Source organism: Copidosoma floridanum, unplaced genomic scaffold, assembly GCF_036245765.1.
Source record: "Copidosoma floridanum isolate Cflo_tuat_1 unplaced genomic scaffold, Cflo_Japanese_pri ptg000016l, whole genome shotgun sequence".
NCBI classification, from domain to species: Eukaryota; Metazoa; Arthropoda; class Insecta; order Hymenoptera; family Encyrtidae; genus Copidosoma; species Copidosoma floridanum.
This window is the reverse complement of record NW_028321893.1, coordinates 17,325,654-17,346,785: the sequence shown is the minus strand read 5'-3', so window position 1 is coordinate 17,346,785 and position 21,132 is coordinate 17,325,654. Positions and strand designations below refer to the sequence as shown.

General features: G+C 31.3%; 1 protein-coding gene across 2 annotated transcripts in view; it reads left to right on the top strand.

Moving 5' to 3' along the window:
- The window catches only part of SPoCk (secretory pathway calcium atpase), a 285,771-nt gene that overhangs the window by 127,231 nt on the left and 137,408 nt on the right, over positions 1-21,132 (top strand). The gene's annotated exons all lie outside the window — the stretch shown is intronic.

Sequence of the window (21,132 nt, the reverse complement as noted above, 5' to 3'; positions counted from 1 at the left end):
AATACGCTTTAAAGTGAGTAAGCAATGACGATTAGAAACCAAATAGTTGACAAGTATTATTAATATATACAACGTACATTTGAGTGAATTACCATTGGCGATAAGAAACCCAACAGTTTTAAAGTATTAATAATAAGTAAAATACGATCTCTGACGAGTAAGCGTTGGTAGATAGCAACTCAATAGTTTGTAAGTATTATGTATAAATACAATATACTCTTAAGTAAGTATAAATTGGGGATAAGGAAACCAACAGTTTTCTTGTATTATTGATAAATAAAATATGATCTCACGTGAGTAAGCAATCGCGATAAGAAACCTAATAGTCTTTTAGTATTGTCAAAATAAAATATGCTCTTAGGCGAGTAAGCAACGGCGATTAAGAACCCAATAGTTTTTAAGTATTATTAAGAAGTTGAAAGTGCTCTCACGTGAGTAAGCATCGGCGATTAAAAACCTAACAGTTTTTTAAATATTTTTAATAAATAAATGACAATCTTAGGTGAGTAAGTGTTGCCGATAAGTAACCAAATTGCTTTTGAGTATTTATAATAAATAAAAGTGCTTTTGAGTGAGTCAGCATCGGTGATACGAAACCTAACACTTCTTTAGTTTTATAGATAAATCAAATACGATCCAAGGCAAACAACCAACGGTAATCCGAATCCAAATAGTTTGTTAGTATTAATATAATAAAATGTGCTATTGAGTGAGTAAGCATTGGCAATAAAGAGCCTAGCAGTTTTTTTAGAATCATTGATTAATTATATACGATTTCTGGAGAGCAAGCATCAGCGATGAAAAATCTACCAATTTTTTAATATTAATCATATATAAGATGCACTCTTAGGCAAGTAAGCGTCGCACAGTGGGACCAAATGACAAAATTTTTCTCAAAATAAGATAACTTTGGACATAAAACTCGGATCTTCATGATTTTTTTTTATTTTGAGGGTTTTAAATAGTAGATTCAGGGAAAACTGGTCCAAAGTCGTAATACGGCCCTCGGGAAGAGGGCACGAAAAATCCCCCAAAGTGCCCTAAAATGTAAGAAAACCATTACTTTTTGCGAAAAATTTAGAATTTTCATCAAATACTTAATAATATGGTTTTTTGTAATTGATTTCAACTTAAAGTTCTTAGTTACGGTCATTAAAGATGGATTAAAGATAGTGGCAGCAATATGGCAGCCAGGACATGAGGAAAAATGCATGATTTTCATTATTTCTTTTTATATTTAGGTTTTGTTTGTCATAAACTATTTAAAATAATGACATAACTTGCAATAACCATACGTGAAATAACGTTAGGTGTATGTCATTATTTTAAATCCAAAATGGTGGTCCGTAAAATATGGCGGATTATAAAATTTATAACCCCCCCCCTCCATATGGGTATCAAATCAAAGGGAATTCTCAGTATAGCACTACGAATACGGTTACCTCATTCTAAATAAAAAATTGCAGAAAACTTGAAATGGTGGATTAGTCACTTCATTATAACCGCTATGTTGTGGTCATAAAGCAGAAGAGTGCACTTTGAAAAGAAGTGAATGCGTCAAATATAACATAATGAATTCTCTATTTACTTGAAAAAAGTTAAATATATATTACACTACGATCTTGTATTTAAAATAATAATGTAATAGGTAGTCGCAACACATCAAGTACAATATGGTTTAAGGGACCTTTCCCAGTTCAAAATGGCAGCTTACACAGAATTTCGGACTTTTTTCACTCGCTATCCTTACAATATGGGTATCAAATAAAAGGGAATGCTGAGCAAAGTAATTCTGAGTGGAGTAAAATTGAAAGCATTGCGCCATATGAAATTCAAAATGGCGGGTAACTTGGGTCGGTGTATAAGCCATGCCACGAAGGCCCCTATGATATGAGTACCAACTAAAGCGTAAAGCAAAAAATCTATTAAAAAAAAAACCGATTATTAAATCCTATCATGAAAGTTCAACGTTAATGCAAAGAATTCAAAATCTTTTTCAAATGTAAAAATGTCTCTAGACTTATGTCTTCAAACATTTCCCGTAGATTTAAAATTATTTTTAGCCTATTTATGAAGACTGTTATAAAAGCAAGAAAATAATATTTATTAATAAAATAATAGTTACTAATTATTTATTATTCTACTAGCCTGCCTTCACCACAATATACCTTTAATACGTTTTATTAAAAGCATTTAATTGGGCAATACATGTTTTCAAAACTGAAAAAAACAATTATTAAGAGAAATACTTTACAACCTCGTTAATCGAACATACTTATATTATTGCACGCAGAAGTAACGTAGTATTGACTTAATTTCCCATTTTTTGATCAGATGAGTTTAACGTTTCATTGTCTTCTGTCATACTCTGATCAATGTCACTTTGATCTTTATTGTCACTATCTTCATCGGACAGGTCATCTTGGATCCTTTATCTACATTATTCAAAGATGTTCCTAAGCATATTCTCTGCGAATCTATACTGGTGTTGCTTCTGTAAGAAACACATAATTATACTATTGTAGTATATGTTTACGATATTCATTCGAATGTATTTCTTTCTTATATTAATTAAAAAGAGGTTTCCTTTTTTTTTTTTTTTCATTATTATCAATTATTCACAGCCTAAATTTTTAAAACATAATGTTGCAGCTTGCACTATGATACTAATCAATTTGACTTGCAAAATTCTAATTTTAACTCAAAACTCTCGGCATTCTCGTTATCGACTTACAAGTTACGTCTACAGCACACTTGTATGAATACAACTGCCAATCATCATATCACATGAATTTATTTATCAAAAGTAATATTTCGCTCCAGCAACATTTTATACTTGCACAAAATTTTTGATCTTTGTTTCAATATTTCACAATCTGGTTTACAAGACTGTACATCTTTTCAAATAATCGATTCGAACAAGTTCAGCTTAACATATCACTTATGATAATCATAAAAAATTTTTTGTAATTACTAAGGAGGTATGTCAATTAAAAGAGATTGTTACGTTTTAAATAATCAAATAATAAACAGTTCATTCAACGCCAAAGCATAAAAGTTTTATAATTTTGACATAATTGTGTGAGTACAATATTTAAGATATTTGAAGGGGTTAAAATGTGAAAAAGCCATACTTGAGTATATAAATTATCCATAAGATTTTTGTTGGCTAAGTTTTTTTTTCTTCACTAATATGAGGTAGATTAATAGAAATTTATTCAGAATTAATATTTTGTTAATTAATTACATAAAAGTTACGCAACAGTCTTCTCTAATGTGATTTAGAAACTTGAGTTCAATATACAAACTTTATGACGAATAAATTAAATTATTATGAAATTTACGGAAAAATGTAGATGAGTGAAATATTTTTGTATACTATGATTCTAGATTAATTAAATTGGAGTGAATTACTGTCGAATATATCAATTTTAGCCTGTTTTATTATAGCTAACGTATCTTGCAATATTTGTATATAAAATGGAAGATACTGTGCAGGATCCTATCTGGTTATACAGATAATTTCATTATAAACAATAGCTTTATTGATAAGCATATGTGACTGTGTGTTGTCATGTGGTTAAACATTTTTTCCGCTGTGAGTAGTATCTTTATCATAAATTAATCATACAGTATGTCATAGTATTCATTAAATGATTATACTGTCTTATTTACACAGAAATAAAACTAAAGTTGGAGAAAAGAGTCATCTGATCAAATCTTTCGAATTACAAATAATTACGTCATAATTATTTAATTAAGGTAATAGACGATGTTGTTATGGGGCACTTGTAAGTACACCCTCTGTGCGAGGTGTAGTACATTGAGGTGTAATATACCTGTACTGGGTCTACTGAAATCCTTGATGTCCATAACAAGTACTGGCAGTAATTGTTTCGGTTTTCGTGCTGCAGCCTTTACTGTGTTGTTTACATTGTACAAAAGTTTGAGCGTACAACAGTTTACAGTTCACAAAGAAGTTCGGCTTGAATTGTTCTCCCGTTGCATAATCTTAGATATCTTGCGTGCAGTCCTTACAATTTTTATTGACATTTATGTAATAGTGTTATATTACGTACGACTGGGAATCACTTCTTTCTTTAAAATTTCTAATAAAAATAGTGCTAAAACAGTAGTAACATTTGCCGTTATGCGACAGTTCCTGTGGTTTTTTATACATTAAATTAAATTGAGTGTAAAAAAGTGGCCATATTAAACCTAAAAATCACTTCAATGGTGACTTAATATCGTTACTGCACCTATAGCTCTCATAATAACTTTCTTCCACATGATTTTCATTTCATGCTTTATATTATAAATGACAGATACAGAATAAATACTGCTAGTAAATAGTTTTATACCGTTTATTTGTATTGTACTGTATAGTATATTATAGTATGTGTTTTTATCACAAAATAAGTATGGTAAAGTTTTTTTCTTATATTTATTCGTAAGGCATTTAATCTGGTTTTCAAATAATATGAAAGATTTTTATTTCTTTTCTTTTTTGATTATCTGCAGTTTTAATTCAGTAATTCATGTAATGTCGGTACGCACATTGTATTTTCTCCGAGGCGACGCAAAGATGAAGCCTACCGTGGTAGAAACACTAAAGAGTTTTTTAATGTAAGAAACAGGCTGGCGATGCTACGCAAGGTGTGAGGGATACACGTAGACATATAAAGTAGATACTTCATATGCTATGGACATGCAGCACCTGAGCGAGATGTATGTGGAACCATAGAGATAATGACAACGTCCACAATCCAGTCCCTTCCCGCAGTCCTCGAGTTGTCTTTCTCTAGGCCCACATAGATCTCGCTCGGGCGCTACTACTCCATTGGCAATCAAACCAACTTACCAGCATCGCACATGTATAGGTACATCTCCCGTGTACTTAGCCTATTGTTCGATCCCATGTTATGCCCAAACAGAAAGCTAAGTACACAAGAGATATATCTATATAAGTGCGATGCGATGTCGGTAAGTTTGTTGTATCGCCAATAGCATATAAAGTATCTACTTTATATGACTATGTATACCGCTCGCACATTGCGTAGCATCGCAAGCCCGTTTGTTTACATTCAATTGACTGCATTCAGAACCACGTAGGTCTTTACCTCTAAGTTGTCTCGCAGCGAGTACAATAAAAAACGGTTTTGTAGTCACACTCGAGCAGTAATAAATACTTGAATCTCACAATATGCGAAATTCCACTTCCAATCTTTGATTATCTATCTCGACTCATCTTATATCTTGATTTCTGAAGAGTCTCTTCCATCAATAATCAAAAAAATTATTATACAACGATAAATAACGTTTGATGCTGCGTTTCAATGTTTGATTGAAGAAACCAGTCAAGCACTGAAAAGATGTCGTGTGACCGAAATATTTTAACTTGAACTAATTGACAATAAAAGCAAATCCAAATAATACATAATTTGAAACCCGATAAATTTTATAAATGATATTTTTTTCAAATTAAAAATACTCGACTTTGACTTTTAAGAAACAACATGAGGCAATGTAGATATGATTTTTTTTTACAAACATATAGAATGCCAAAAAAACCACGTCAAAAGGAAAAATAAAAATCTGAGAAAGGGGGTCGACCTAAGAAAATGAAAAAAAATCATATTACAAAAGGTGGAAGAAAAAATATACTAATAAGTAATGCAAGTCAATCTACTCTCTATCGAAGAGCAGATACCGTAATACAGTTGGCGGTTAACGATCCCAATATTTTGCAATTGGCGACTAGTATTTGCAAAAAAAGAACAAAAACTAAAACAGTATATGAGACTGTACCACAAGACCTTTTATTTCACACTAAAGAGACCGGGCTTCCTTTTTACTTAGAGCTAGATTTAAGTAAAAAAATGTATGCAACTTTGAGAAAAGATTCTAAATTGCGAAATGCAAATATATACCCAAGCTACAAAATAATAAAAGGCGCAATGAACGAATGTTTACCTGAGAGCATTACAGTATTACAAGTTAAAGTCAGTACATCATTACAAAGCCTACTTAAAAAAACTGCAGAAAGACTATGTAATGCTGTTTCTTTGGATTGGGATGCTAATCATTTGAATATTTTGGTGTTTCGAGTTACTGGAGGGTTCGACAACTCATCAGGGCACATGAACGCTCAACAAAAATGTAAAAACCCTGAGAATGAAAATGAAAACAGTGAGCTTTCACGTTTGTGTACAACCATAAACATACTGCAACTGAGCTGTGCATCGAACGGTAAGAGTATTGGCTAACACTTATCTTACATTTACTAAAACATCAATAATACAATATTGTATACCCGCATTACCAGTAATCATTTATTTTTACTTTAACTCTGGTCACAGGTTAAATCGACTACATTTATTATTAACAACCATTTTATAATTAAGCATTCACAGTAACTATGCACTAATTTTCTAAACAATCAATTTTAGTAGATTAACTACCCTACTTTACAGGACTTATATGGAACATAAGTAAAAAAACTACTTTAAACTTATCGGCATTTTCACTAAATCTTGATGAAATTGCTGGTATGCTAAATCATTAATGTTTAAAGCTATTGTTAAATCTAATGGCTGTATTATACAGGCCTCGTGGAGCAAATAACAGTATAATATTAAATTGAAAATCCACATGTGAATGCTCAAAAAACTCCAGTACATAGCAAGGGAAATATCCTATACGATAAGCATAATAAGATATATTAAAAGTTGATTTTGAAAATATTTCTTTTAATTTAATTATCCTTCTCCAACACATTTAGATTTTGTTAGTATATATCAGTGCCCTCCGGTGAATTTGGAAATTCAAAGTGATCAGTGATCCGTTGGGGGCGAAATGTAAGAAAATAAATAAATACAAGTAAAGTGTATTTAAATTTTCCTGCGTTGATTTATTGATGCGCAACGTTTCGCTGACAATATGCGTCAGCCTCATCAGGCGCAGGTACGCGAGAATTCGTAAGTTTGGTTGACTTACTCGTCACCTGTCGTGTGGTCAGTCGACAGCACGACAGGTGACGAGTAAGTCAACCAAACTTACGAATTCTCGCGTACCTGCGCCTGATGAGGCTGACGCATATTGTCAGCGAAACGTTGCGCATCAATAAATCAACGCAGGAAAATTTAAATACACTTTACTTGTATTTATTTATTTTCTTACATTTCGCCCCCAACGGATCACTGATCACTTTGAATTTCCACATTTAGATTTTGTTACATTTTGTAAGATTGCTTCATAGTAATATTCCATTTTGTAGTTTTACTTATAACTCACTTATTTACCGTCAAGTAATTCTTTTTTTTATTTAATTATGAAAAAAACAATTTACGTAAATTCTGTTGCCAAAACAATTTTTAGCCCTGAAGGTATTAAAAATTTAGTGAATTTCAAACTGCTTCATTGGTCTTGTATTCATTTCGTTCAAAGGACGATTGCTTGATAACAAACACGTAGTCCATTTGTTAAATTTATTTAGTAGGTCTGTGCAACATAGGCTTTGAGACAAGACAAGACGAGACGGCGAGAGGAGACCCAGGGAGACGAAACTGAGTAAAGTTTCGTCTTATCTTTGATTCATCTCCTAGTGCCGGAAAATCTTCGAGACCGTTGAGAGTCTTGGGGGTTTCCGAAAAAATGTTGAGCCCTCCGAGACTCTCAGAACTCTCGAAGATTTTCCAAGACATAGAGACGAGACCGAGATGAGACTTCGAAAAATTTTTCTAGACGAGACTCCGATATTTTTAAATTAGACGAAAAGTATTGCCAACATGTCTCGAGATCATGCAGGCCTACTATATAGACATTTTTATCACTCCAACACTTACATAAAGACGTTTGTAGATAATAAGATGTTCACTTTCAACTTTAATTGTATTGCCTTAGAAACTGTTTGTATTAAGAGATTTGTATGTAAACTTAATTATCTGAACATATCTAAACTTTTAATCTACAGTACGTGTAACTTAATAATACAATTTTCAAACTCGCAGTAATGTTTAGCATAATATCTAATACTAAGCTTAAAGATTTCAATATTGTTAAAAATTTTCAAAATAACAATAAAATTTGAATGTTTTACAGAAAAATATGTATGGCTGGGTCCTACTTCACAATCCGCACGTTTTTGTCGAACTTTAAAAATTTCTCTAGAAAAGGAGACTAGTGAATGTATCAGAAGAGAGTATGAGAGACTACAGAATGAAGTGTATTCCCTGAAATGCCATAAATTTTTTCTGTCGAATAATAAGTATGTTACGGTAAAATTTGATGTCTCGCTAACAATGTTCGACGGGAAATGTGCTAATAGGATTGTGGGGAACAGTGCCTCTGTTCGGTGTCCGATATGTAAGCACTCGATGCATGAATTTGGAAATGTCGAAAATGATTTTGTGCCTGACGACTCAGCTCTGAAATGTGGGCTTGGACTATTGCACTGCGAGATCAAAACTTTTGAAAACTGCTTACGGTTGTCCTACAAAATGGCTTGCAACCCACCGTCATGGAAGATAACAACAAACAATAAACGTTAGTTGTTCGCTACATGCGTGCACTTATCAGTTTTATTTGTTTTTATTTGGTATTTAAATAAACTAGTATTTCTTTCGAGGTAGTACGTACGAAAATAAGTTGTGAAATGAATTTTTTTGGGGTATTGCACTTCACCTTCTACATAACTTCACTGTAATGATGTTTGTGCGACAAAAAATTATTATCATAAGCCTTACGTACAAAGTAATAACATTCTGAGTTCAAAATTTGGTATACAGTAATCGTGTTACTAACCATCATATAACACTTTTTGTCACTCAAATAATGAGCTCTGTCATAAATTTTGAGGAAATACTGCGTTTCATACCGACTAACATTGAAAATTTTGCACAGTATGTAACTGCTGCAAACACTTTCAATTATATTGTTTAATTAAAAATTCAAAACTAATGGTATAATATATCTATACCCAGCTAAACTGAATGTCTGTAGTGTACCTGCCTAAGTGCGTACGATACTATATTTATTGTACAATAACAAACTACGCAATACTATATCGCACGTACTACCTTCAGGGCAGAGTATGAATATCATTAAAATTTTCTACCTTACCTATTGCGCTGTTGTAACTTGGTCACTGTATAACACTAGATAGTTCAAACAAAATTTTTTACAATGTGTTGCAGAAAAATTTTTAGATCGCAAGCTGCTGGTGCAGAAAAAATTAAAGGATGAGTTTGGCATAAGGGTTGATCAGGTACTCCAAGGTCACGGAACTACCAATACTGGTAATTTAGCGAGAAAGTGTTGTGATGAACCAGTCAAATTTGTTGAAGCTCTAGGAATCAATTAAGAATTAGTAACGAACATTGCAACGATTCTCAAAATTTTCAAGTCCAAAAAAGTCATGAACTTTAAAAAGTGTGATATGTTTTGTTAGAACATGTACTTACTATTCTACAGAATTTATCCATGGGCTGAAATGAGTCCAACCCTTCACAAACTGTTACGGCATGGTTGCAAAATAGCTGAAAAATTTTCTTTACCTGTAGCCTACTATTCTAAAGATTGTCAAGAATCGTGGCACAGGTTACATCGGAGGAACATTATCATGCACTCCAGATAAAATTCGTTACTTATTCTTATAGTAATACCTAATTTTTTTAAGATTATAGTTTAATCTGATATTCCTCTATTAAAAAGTGGTTAATTCAATTCATTTATACTACTTTAAATGATCAACTTAAGTACTTTCAGAAATCATCATTGCAAAATATTAATTCTGAATGAATTTCTATTAATCTACCTCATATTAGTGAAGAAAAAAGAACTTAGCCAACAAAAATCTTATGGATAATTTATATACTCAAGTATGGCTTTTTCACATTTTAACCCCTTCAAATATCTTAAATATTGTACTCACAAAATTATGTCAAAATTATGAAACTTTTATGCTTTGGCGTTGAGTGAACTGTTTATTATTTGATTATTTAAAACGTAACAATCTCTTTTAATTGACATACCTCCTTAGTAATTACAAAAAATTTTTCATGATTATCATAAGTGATATGTTAAGCTGAACTTGTTCGAATCGATTATTTGAAAAGATGTACAGTCTTGTAAACCAGATTGTGAAATATTGAAACAAAGATCAAAAATTTTGTGCAAGTATAAAATGTTGCTGGAGCGAAATATTACTTTTGATAAATAAATTCATGTGATATGATGATTGGCAGTTGTATTCATACAAGTGTGCTGTAGACGTAACTTGTAAGTCGATAACGAGAATGCCGAGAGTTTTGAGTTAAAATGAGAATTTTGCAAGTCAAATTGATTAGTATCATAGTGCAAGCTGCAACATTATGTTTTAAAAATTTAGGCTGTGAATGATAGATAATAATAAAAAAAAAAAAAAAAGGAAACCTCTTTTTAATTAATGTAAGAAAGAAATACATTCGAAAGAATATCGTAAACATATACTACAATAGTATAATTATGTGTTTCTTACAGAAGCAACACCAGTATAGATTCGCAGAGAATATGCTTAGGAACATCTTTGAATAATGTAGATGAAGGATCCAAGATGACCTGTCCGATGAAGATAGTGACAATAATGATCAAAGTGACATTGATCAGAGTATGACAGAAGAAAATGAAACGTTAAACTCATCTGATCAAAAAATGGGAAATTAAGTCAATACTACGTTACTTCTGCGTGCAATAATATAAGTATGTTCGATTAACGAGGTTGTAAAGTATTTCTCTTAATAATTGTTTTTTCCAGTTTTGAAAACATGTATTGCCCAATTAAATGCTTTTAATAAAACGTATTAAAGGTATATTGTGGTGAAGGCAGGCTAGTAGAATAATAAATAATTAGTAACTATTATTTTATTAATAAATATTATTTTCTTGCTTTTATAACAGTCTTCATAAATAGGCTAAAAATAATTTTAAATCTACGGGAAATGTTTGAAGACATAAGTCTAGAGACATTTTTACATTTGAAAAAGATTTTGAATTCTTTGCATTAACGTTGAACTTTCATGATAGGATTTAATAATAGGTTATTTTTTTTAATAGATTCCTTGCTTTACGCTTTAGTTGGTACTCATATCATAGGGGCCTTCGTGGCATGGCTTATACACCGACCCAAGTTACCCGCCATTTTGAATTTCATATGGCGCAATGCTTTCAATTTTACTCCACTCAGAATTACTTTGCTCAGCATTCCCTTTTATTTGATACCGATATTGTAAGGATAGCGAGTGAAAAAAGTCGGAAATTCTGTGTAAGCTGCTATTTTGAACTGGGAAAGGTCCCTTAAACCATATTGTACTTGATGTGTTGCGACTACCTATTACATTATTATTTTAAATACAAGATCGTAGTGTAATATATATTTAACTTTTTTCAAGTAAATAGAGAATTCATTATGTTATATTTGACGCATTCACTTCTTTTCAAAGTGCACTCTTCTGCTTTATGACCACAACATAGCGGTTATAGAGAAGTGACTAATCCACCATTTCAAGTTTTCTGCAATTTTTTATTTAGAATGAGGTAACCGTATTCGTAGTGCTATACTGAGAATTCCCTTTGATTTGATACCCATATGGAGGGGGGGGGTTATAAATTTTATAATCCGCCATATTTTACGGACCGCCATTTTGGATTTAAAATAATGAAATACACCTAACGTTATTTCACGTATGGTTATTGCAAGTTATGTCATTATTTTAAATAGTTTATGACAAACAAAACTTAAATATAAAAAGAAATAATGAAAATCATGCATTTTTCCTCATGTCCTGGCCGCCATATTGCTGCCACTATCTTTAATCCATCTTTAATGACCGTAACTAAAAACTTTAAGTTGAAATCAATTACAAAAAACCATATTATTAAGTATTTGATGAAAATTCTAAATGTTTTGCAAAAAGTAATGGTTTTCTCACATTTTAGGGCACTTTGGGGGATTTTTCGTGCCCTCCTCCCCAGGACCGTATTACGACTTCAAACCAGTTTTCCCTGAATCTACTATTTAAAACCCTCAAAATAAACAAAAAATCATGAAGATTCGAGTTTTCTGTCCAAAGTTATCTTATTTTGAGAAAAATTTTGTCATTTGGTCCCACTGTGCGTTGGTGGTTGGTTACCTAGTAATTTTTTAAGTGTCATTAATGAGTACAGTACAGTTTTAGGCGAGTAAGCATCGGTGATAAGGAACTGAACAGTTTTTTAATATAAGTGATGAATAAAATACGATCTCAGGTGGGTAAGCGTCGGTGGAGAGTGAACCAATAGTTTTTTAGCAGTCACAACGCATAAAATGTGCTTTTAAAAGAGTAAGCATTGGCTATATGAAACCCAGGAGTTTTTTAGTAATTTTCATTAAAAAAATATATTTTTAGAAATGTAAGCATCGTCGATTAGAGACCCCACAGTTTTTTTAGTACGATTAATAAATAAATCACGATCTTAAGTGAGTATTCATCACTGATTGAAAATCCAACAGTTTTTTTAGTATTACTAATAAACAAAATACGCTCTTAAATGAGTTAGCAGTGGCGATTAGAAACCTAACAGTTTTTTAGTATTATCGTTAGACACCAAAAAATTTAAGACGTGTAAGCTTTGGTGATCAAATTTCCAGCAGATTTTAGTGTGCTTAATAAATATGTTATCTCAGGCAAGTCAGCGTCTGCAATCAGAAAACCAATAGGTTTTTTATTATTTTTAATAAATACAGTACGCATTAAAATGAGTAAGCATTTATTATAAGAAACCCAATCGTTTTTTATTATTAAAAAAACAAAAACCCTCTTAGGCAATTAAGCATTGGCGATTAAAAAATCTAATAGTTTTTTAATATTATTATTAATCAGAATACATTTTTATGCAAGTATGCATTGTCGCTAAAAAATCCTATAGTTTTTGAAGTAAAACTTCTTTACGTGTGCCTGATACGTGTGGAGGTTAACCCGTGTCGCGAATGAATGAGCGAGAAAGCAAACGCTGCTGTGCACGTACCTAAATATTTTATCGATACATAGCAGCTACCGCTGACTGCAGTGCAGAGGAACTGTTTTTCTGTCTCTCTTTCTCTCTTGCTACTTCTCTCGCATCCGCACAATCGGGCCAATGATGCGCCTTAGGTACTTTGTCAATATACTTATGGAGCCTTTCTCTATAGTTCATACTCTATACCTACTGCTGCTCGATAGAAATCGTAACGTAGCTGTAATACGGACTAAGCTGGTACTGTCAGATAAATAATATCTGACACAAAACGTTACTTAATTTCTCTGAAGTCTTCGAAAAAATGAAGGAGAAGTCGTTTTTTTCTATTTATCTATTTATACATGCATGTTTGTTAAAAAAAAATGCATAAAGTATTAAATACGTATAAAATGACAACTTTACCTTGAAAACAATTAAAAAACGCTGTATCTCAAAAAAAAAGCGAAATTGGCTAAACAGCAGATTTTACGGGTTCTGTTAAGAGAAACTACGTGATTAACGCGCACGAATAAAGAGAGATTGGACTTTGCCCAAACCCAACCTCAACTTTCTCGTTTTTCGACTTTGTCTTTAAAAAAAACCAGTCAATAAAAATTTTTCATTTAGAACAGCATGTTTGGATAATTCATACGGATGTTGACAAAATATTCGATAAAATTTTCGCTACAACATAACGTCTCAAAGTTAGAAAAATAGTCGTATCTTAAAAGAAAAGCCAAATAGACTAAAAATGATTACACGTATCAAAAATAAGTATTGAGGTGTGAAAACGTATAATATATGAATTCATATGAACAATATTAATTAAAACTAAATATTTTATCGATACAGACAAATTTCAACGGACTATGTGGAGCAAGACGCAAAAACCCAGATAACATGACAGAATTTTATATATAGTCTATTAATGAATTACAACAAAGCTCTTTTACCCAATAACCCAACGTGCCAATCAGCAGTCTCAGAAGCTTACTGGTAGCTTTCTTAATAAATAAAAAGCCTTAAATAATGAGACAAGTTCCAATCACCACACAACCCTAGGCGCTTAATATTCGCTTTTTTTAGTCATAAAATGAATAAAATAACGCAAGCACCAATCACCACACAACCCATAGCGCCTTCTGGCTGCTTTATTGATTAATAAAAACATTAATTGGATTGTGTGGTGATTGGCGATTGCTTTAATATTTATTTCTTTTTATTACATTATTTAAGCGACCAGAAAGCGCCCCTGGTTGTGTGTTGATTGGCGCTTACGTGTTTATTTTTTTATTTTATTAATGAATAAAGTGACCAGTAAGCGGCCGGGGTTGTGTGGTGATTGGCGCTGGCATTATTTTACACATCTTATTAATAAATAAAGTGGCTAGTAAGTGACCTGAGTTGTGTGGTAGTTGGCGCTCACATTATTGCTTTATTTATTTTATTAATATATAAAGCAACCAGTAAGGGCTTCAGGTTGTACGGTAATTAGCGCTTGCGTTATTTTATATATTTCATCAATAAATAAAATAACCAGTAAGTGCCCTGGATTGTGTAATGATTAGCGCTTGCCTTATTATTTAATGCTTTTCATTAATTAAGAAAGTTATCAGTGTGCTTTCGAAATTGCTGATGGGTGCGTTGGGTTATTGGGTTAAATAGCTTAGGGTTAATTCATTAATTAATTATATATAAAATACTGCTGAGTTACCTGGATTTATAAGTTGAAAAAAACATTGCATCGTGGGACCCATGGAAGAAGCGATGCTTCGATAAGGTTTTGATAAAGCAATGATTTTCTTAAATTTTATAATTTTTTCAAATTTAATATTGTTTTATTTAACAAAATACAAAATTTATTAATGCTCACTCATTATTTTATATTTCAAAAAATTTATCGCGCGTACTTTTGCTGTCTTGTTTTATATGCTTTAAGATTTTTGCGCCGTTTGGAAACGTCACGTTTACACATATTCCCGATCGGAAATAACAACTAGGCTAACCACTTAAAAAATGGATGACAGAATTCCATGTGTAATTACTTCGGGAAAGCCATAGGATATTTCATGTAGTTTAATATATAAAAGGGGTTTTGGATTAGTGATACCATGTATAATGCCGTACGAAAAAACATGGAATTACAAATTGAATAAAAAAAAATTTATCATCTAGAAATAACTGCAGGAAAGTCTAAACTACCATACTTTCGAGTTTCAAGTAGTTTTATTTTAATTTGCATAAACAAAGCAACGTCTTTAGAGACATTATTTGCAAAAGTTATACTTCTATAGGTGCGTTATGCACGGGGGTAAATTAACGATTTCAGATTTGGACCTTGAGAAAAAGTGTGACAGAAGTGGATTTTTGATTTTCCCCCGTTGCCCCACCCCTCGTGACGTACTTCCAGTTTCCTCTACACTACATGATGCCACACCACATCACCATGCCACACATTTTTGATTTTATGAATTATATTTCTTTTTCTTTTGACCAATTGAAAAAAAAAAAAAAAAAAAAAAAAACAGTTTCCAAAGAGATTTGAACCCCCGACCTCTTACTTTCTGGCCACGGCCCTTACCTACTCTACTATGAGCAGGCCCAATATGGAAAATATAAATTATTTCATCTTATCTTACAGTTAGTAACTTATTTTTTACAGAAATTTTTATTTAATGTACATTAAATTATTTGGTTTTGTTATAAATTGAATAAATAAACAATTTACTTTGTAAAATAGCTTTTTTTTGTATTTTTTAACAAAACTAGGCAATTAGTATATTTTAGCAGAGCACCCTTCCAATTTTTTGATACAAAATTATTCCTACGTATTTAATTTGTTATAAATAAATGATGTTTTACACAATTCCTTCATATTTTCTCAAAATTTTCAGAAATTGTATAAAAAATTTTTGTATTGTACGAATACAATGATTAATTTTTATTGTATTTTATTCTTTTAACAATTTTTCATTCGTGATTCAAGTGGTTTTTTGATTTAAGGATGTTCTTCACATAGTTTGTGGGGGAAATTTCAGAGAAATGACAGGAACGCCGATGTGTAGAGTAAAGCTAGCAATTCTTTTTTTTATGTGGATGTACTCATATACATGCTTTCACGCTTCACCTTATCCCTTCTTTCTAAATTTATTTCAAATTTAATTGGTGGGTCTATTTGAAAATTCGATAGGTTTTTCTCAAAGAAATCTTTTGTATCCAAAAAATTAGGAGATTCCTACAAATCATATAAAAGACATTTGATGTAGATTTTTCATATGGACATATGTGAAATATCCATTTTTTAAAATGTATTATGTTTAAAATAGTGGTACAGTCTATAATAAGTGCGGGATCGCACGGGAAAGATGTGATCGTGACGTTACAGATGTAATCAGGGTAGGCAGTAGAATATTGTTGTAAAATCACTGGAAGATGCGATGAAAGTGCACAGTCTTGTACTGGTGAGCCTATATATTATTTTTATTGTATTGTGCCGTAATATTTTGTTAACTCATTACGTTTTAGATAAAATCACACCTAATCAACGTAGGTATACTCATTCCCACGATAATTGCACCACCTTCGTACACATTATTGTTTCATAGAGGATATTGTTACACTCAAAATTATATTGTTTGCCATATAATTTTATAGAAGTATAATTTCATACTTGGGTATCCAAGCACCCACTGTCCACTGGTTTTTTTGTAGGAAACTACATTACATATGCCTTGAACAAAATAGATAAGCAAAGCAGAATTGGGCTCAATTTTCACGTTTGATCTGCCGTACTATAAATAATTGTGAATCCTTTCATGCGCATCTAAATGAAATATTTTATACATCCACTTCAAACATTTTTTAATTTGTAGAAGAGCTGAAATCTGTGCAATGTAAAGTGTATATCAAGATGCGAAGTAAGAAAACTAAATCAAAAGAGACGATAAACAAGGAAAACTTTGTAAGAAACAATATGTTATTGCACCAAACAGGTTCCGCAACTCGCTTTGAATTTGTTATTGTATCTCAAAAAATTTTTTACTAGTTTTTTTAAACAGTGGTCTATAATTTTTAAATACTCCGTCATTTAAATGGCTGCCAGTCCGAAGCCTGGAAAATTATGACGGAAGAAATATAGTATCCACGCCATTATTGAATAGTCGGGAATTAATTTGACCATTCGCCTTGATTACTCGGGAACCAATTTGACCCTGCCTATCAGTGAAATTCTTGCCTGAGAACCAATTTCATACTCCGTGCGCTTCAATGATTTGGAAACCAATTTTACCATAAGTCCTAATGACTCAATGAACAGCGGGAACCAATTTGACTTTTTTTTATCAATTTGGGAACCAATTTGTCTATGACTTTTTTTCAGGCTCCTTACCTGCCTATTACTAATCATATAATATTTTAAATACCGCTTAGATGTATTTGAGTCACTGGTTAATAGTGTGCAGTATGAATTAGGAAATTTGAAGCTCTAACTTGGTGGAGGTGCCAGCCACGTATCACATAAATCCAGCCTGACCGCATATGAGAAAACAAAATCCCGAATGGTAAAATATCTAAATAGGTATATAGGATGAATTTTATATTAAAATAATACTTAAACTTTCAATTAAAAGTGTAATAAAATTTTTAGTTTAAGTGTCATGAACCAAAAATTTTGTGTCATCGGTTATTATTTGAAAATTTCCTATTTGCTACTGTATTCATAATTACTGGCTTATCAAAGCAATTAAGTTTAATTCATATGTTTACGATCTTTCATACATTTATTAAGATTGCGTCTTAACTTATGTATTAAAATTTTACCTGAATAAAAAATTGAAACTCTTAGTAACAAGAACTTTTTAATTAAAGTCTGATTAATATACGCGAGGGAAACTTTTTTGAACCATCTAAATAACTAAATATTAATACATTTAATAAAAAAAAAAAAAACTTGTACCACTGTGAAACATGTAGCCGTTTATAAAATTTTTTAATTTTCATAAATAAGTGTATTGTTACAATAAATACAAGTTACACAGAAAATTAAACACTTTTTACTTATAACCATCCACATAAAGAATAGAGCTAATCCATGTTCATTAAATTTGTGGGATGAAATTAAGTTTTGGTATAAATAGTGTTAATTGTTGAATTTATATTTCTACAGGCGTGTTGTGTGCGAGTGTAAATCAACGATTTTAGAATTTTGACCGTAAGAAAATATGTAACGGAAGTGCATTTTTCATGTTACTCCCCCTTCACCCTACCTTTCTCACCATACCGTCCTGTGGTTCCCTTCCCACTACACCATGCCACGCCACGCTCTACACCACAGCACACATTTTTAATTTTCCTCGATACTTGAACCCGCAATCTTCTGCACATAGACCGAGGCCCTTACCCACTCTCCTATAAGCTATCCCGATATTGGAAACTTGATTTCTTCCTTGCCAGCATATAATTCGTAACTTATTTTTAATGTAAATATTCACGTACTATTTGTTAATTGATTTAATTTAATTTTTAAATAAATTGTTTATTTAATAAACTAATTTTTTCAGGTAATTGATTTTTTCTTAATTGAGAAATTAGCAGCAGCTTTCTCATGTATTAATAAAAATTTATTTATTTATTATTGATTTGCTACTTTTTCAACAAACAAATTAATAAATAAGTGATTACACAGTTTTTCATTTTTTTCAAAATTTTTAAAAAGTTTTATTGCATTCTATAAATATATCTTGTAATTTTTATTGCGTTATATTCTTTTCCAATTTTTCTATTCGTGATAACGGTGATTTTTTGACGTAAGAACTTTCATAACAATTAGCACTGGAAAATTTTGAAGTAGTGAGAGGAACACAAACATATGCACCAACGCTGAAAATTACTTTTTTCATATAGATGTCCTTACATACACGCTTTTACAAATGCTCGACTCTTTCGATCGTGTGTTATTAAAAAAAAAAAAAAAACAACTCGTGGATCTATTAGAAAACTTGATATGTTGACCTGAAAGTAATCTTTTATACAAAAAAATTGAGAGATTTATACAGATCATGAAAATAAAATTTTACGTGATTTCTCCCTAAGGTTACATGTTAAACTGCGATTGTTTTAAATTAAACATTTAAAAAAGGGAACATTTAAAGAATTTGCAACTTTTTGGGTTTTTTATACTACTTTAGATGTAAGTTCAATGTTTGAATAATATCTGTCGAAAAAGTCTATGTGTGATAAACGTCCTGAAGAAAAAGTTGCTGGCATGTAACACTACCCTATTAAAGAAAGCGGTACTACAGGATAGTTCTTCTAAATTTTTTAGAAACAACTATATTTTGGATATTAAATATGGACTCGGAAAAAGTGTCTGAGCGTATGTGACAGATGTGAACGTTACGTTCGGATGTAATTAGCGTGGGTAGTAGATAGTTGTTTTGAAATTATCAGAAGATTCGATGGAATGGCAGTCTTGTACTGGCCAGTTTACATATTGTTTGTATTGTATTGTGCTGCAATATGTTATTCATAATTATTTATTTATAAAACATTAAAATATTTTTCAAAACCATACACAATTAACGTAGGAACACTCATGTCGACGATAATTTCACCACCTTCATACACAATATAGTTTTATAGACGGTGTATTTGTATCAAGAATCATATTGTCTGACATATAGTTTCATAGAAGTATAACTTTACTCTTAGATACCCACTGTTTTTTTGTTCTTTACAGTATTTTCAATAGACAAGTTCTAAAGAATCCTAAAAAAATTTATAATGTATCTTATGAATATGATACTATCATACAATCATATAGCTATAATTACATGAAAAATGTTTGAGATGTAACAGCTTTGTAAAACTTGTTAATTTTGAAAAACAGCGACGGTAATATTATCCAACTTCAATGCAATTTTTAAGTCTAATACTTTGAATTTACTAACAGATACTGCATACTTTTTATCAGTGATAAATATAAACATGGTCGATGTTTCAAAGGTTATATAAATAATTACTAATCAGCGCTCTTCAAAATTATCTTTTTTTATAAAGCACCTTCGAAAATCCTCAATTTTATCTACCATTTTTGATTAGTCGCAATAATCTAAAAATAGAAGTGGTCTTCTAGATCACCATTTTCTTAATAAAAAAAACAAACTAGACCTCAGGGCGAAAAAGCTTTGAAAAAATTGTTTCTGATGATTGGATTTTAGTCAAATTTAATTGAACTTTTAATATATATTGAATAAATAAATGCAGTTCCTTAAAAAGTTATGATTATTTAAAATCAAAACAACTCATCCCATAACGTGGTGCGTAAAAGTAATCAATAAAAGAAAAGTTAAGAGCCATAAACTGTTATTAATTTATTAACCAATAGACGTCGATGCTTCGACTACACAGTAGGAGGTCCTGATCGAGTCTTTCAGAAAGTACGTCCAAATGATAGCAATATAAAATATGTCAACTAATATTAATAAGCACAATGGACTGATAAATACTCATAAATATATAAACAACTACTTCCAATTTTGCTTAGAGTAACGTCAAAAAATTATAGACTTTAAAATAAAATTCAAGTATACTCAACGTAACACCAACTGAGCTTACTAAGTAGCAAATACAGTTGGTGTTACCAACAATTGAAACTAACTGGGTATAATACAAGTAAGCTATGTTCATAGTTCAAACAGAAGAGGCAAGCAGACAGAAAAATCGATTCATGATCTTAAATATTACCAGTATTTTTCGAAAAAGTGTTTAATGTAATCTTTAAAAACTGTATCTAATGTTTGTGTGCCTTTGACTATGTTGAAACATATAGTTGTGACACTGTTACTAATACTTGAGTGGCTTCTCCTTAACAAGTTTTGACGAATATTTGTTATTTTATTGGAAAAAATGATTAAAAAATGATTAAAAGCAATCTTGTTAATTGAAAAGCCCCACTTGAGCATTACTATTTCTGATTTTTTAATATTGTTTCTCAGAAATCTGTTTAAATATTCAAAAAGCTTAACAGCTTATAAGCGTTTTAAGTCATTCGATTGTTCTTGTTCAGCAGGTTAAGGTTTCGTAGTGATGAAATTTTTATTAACTTAGTCACGTACTTTAGCA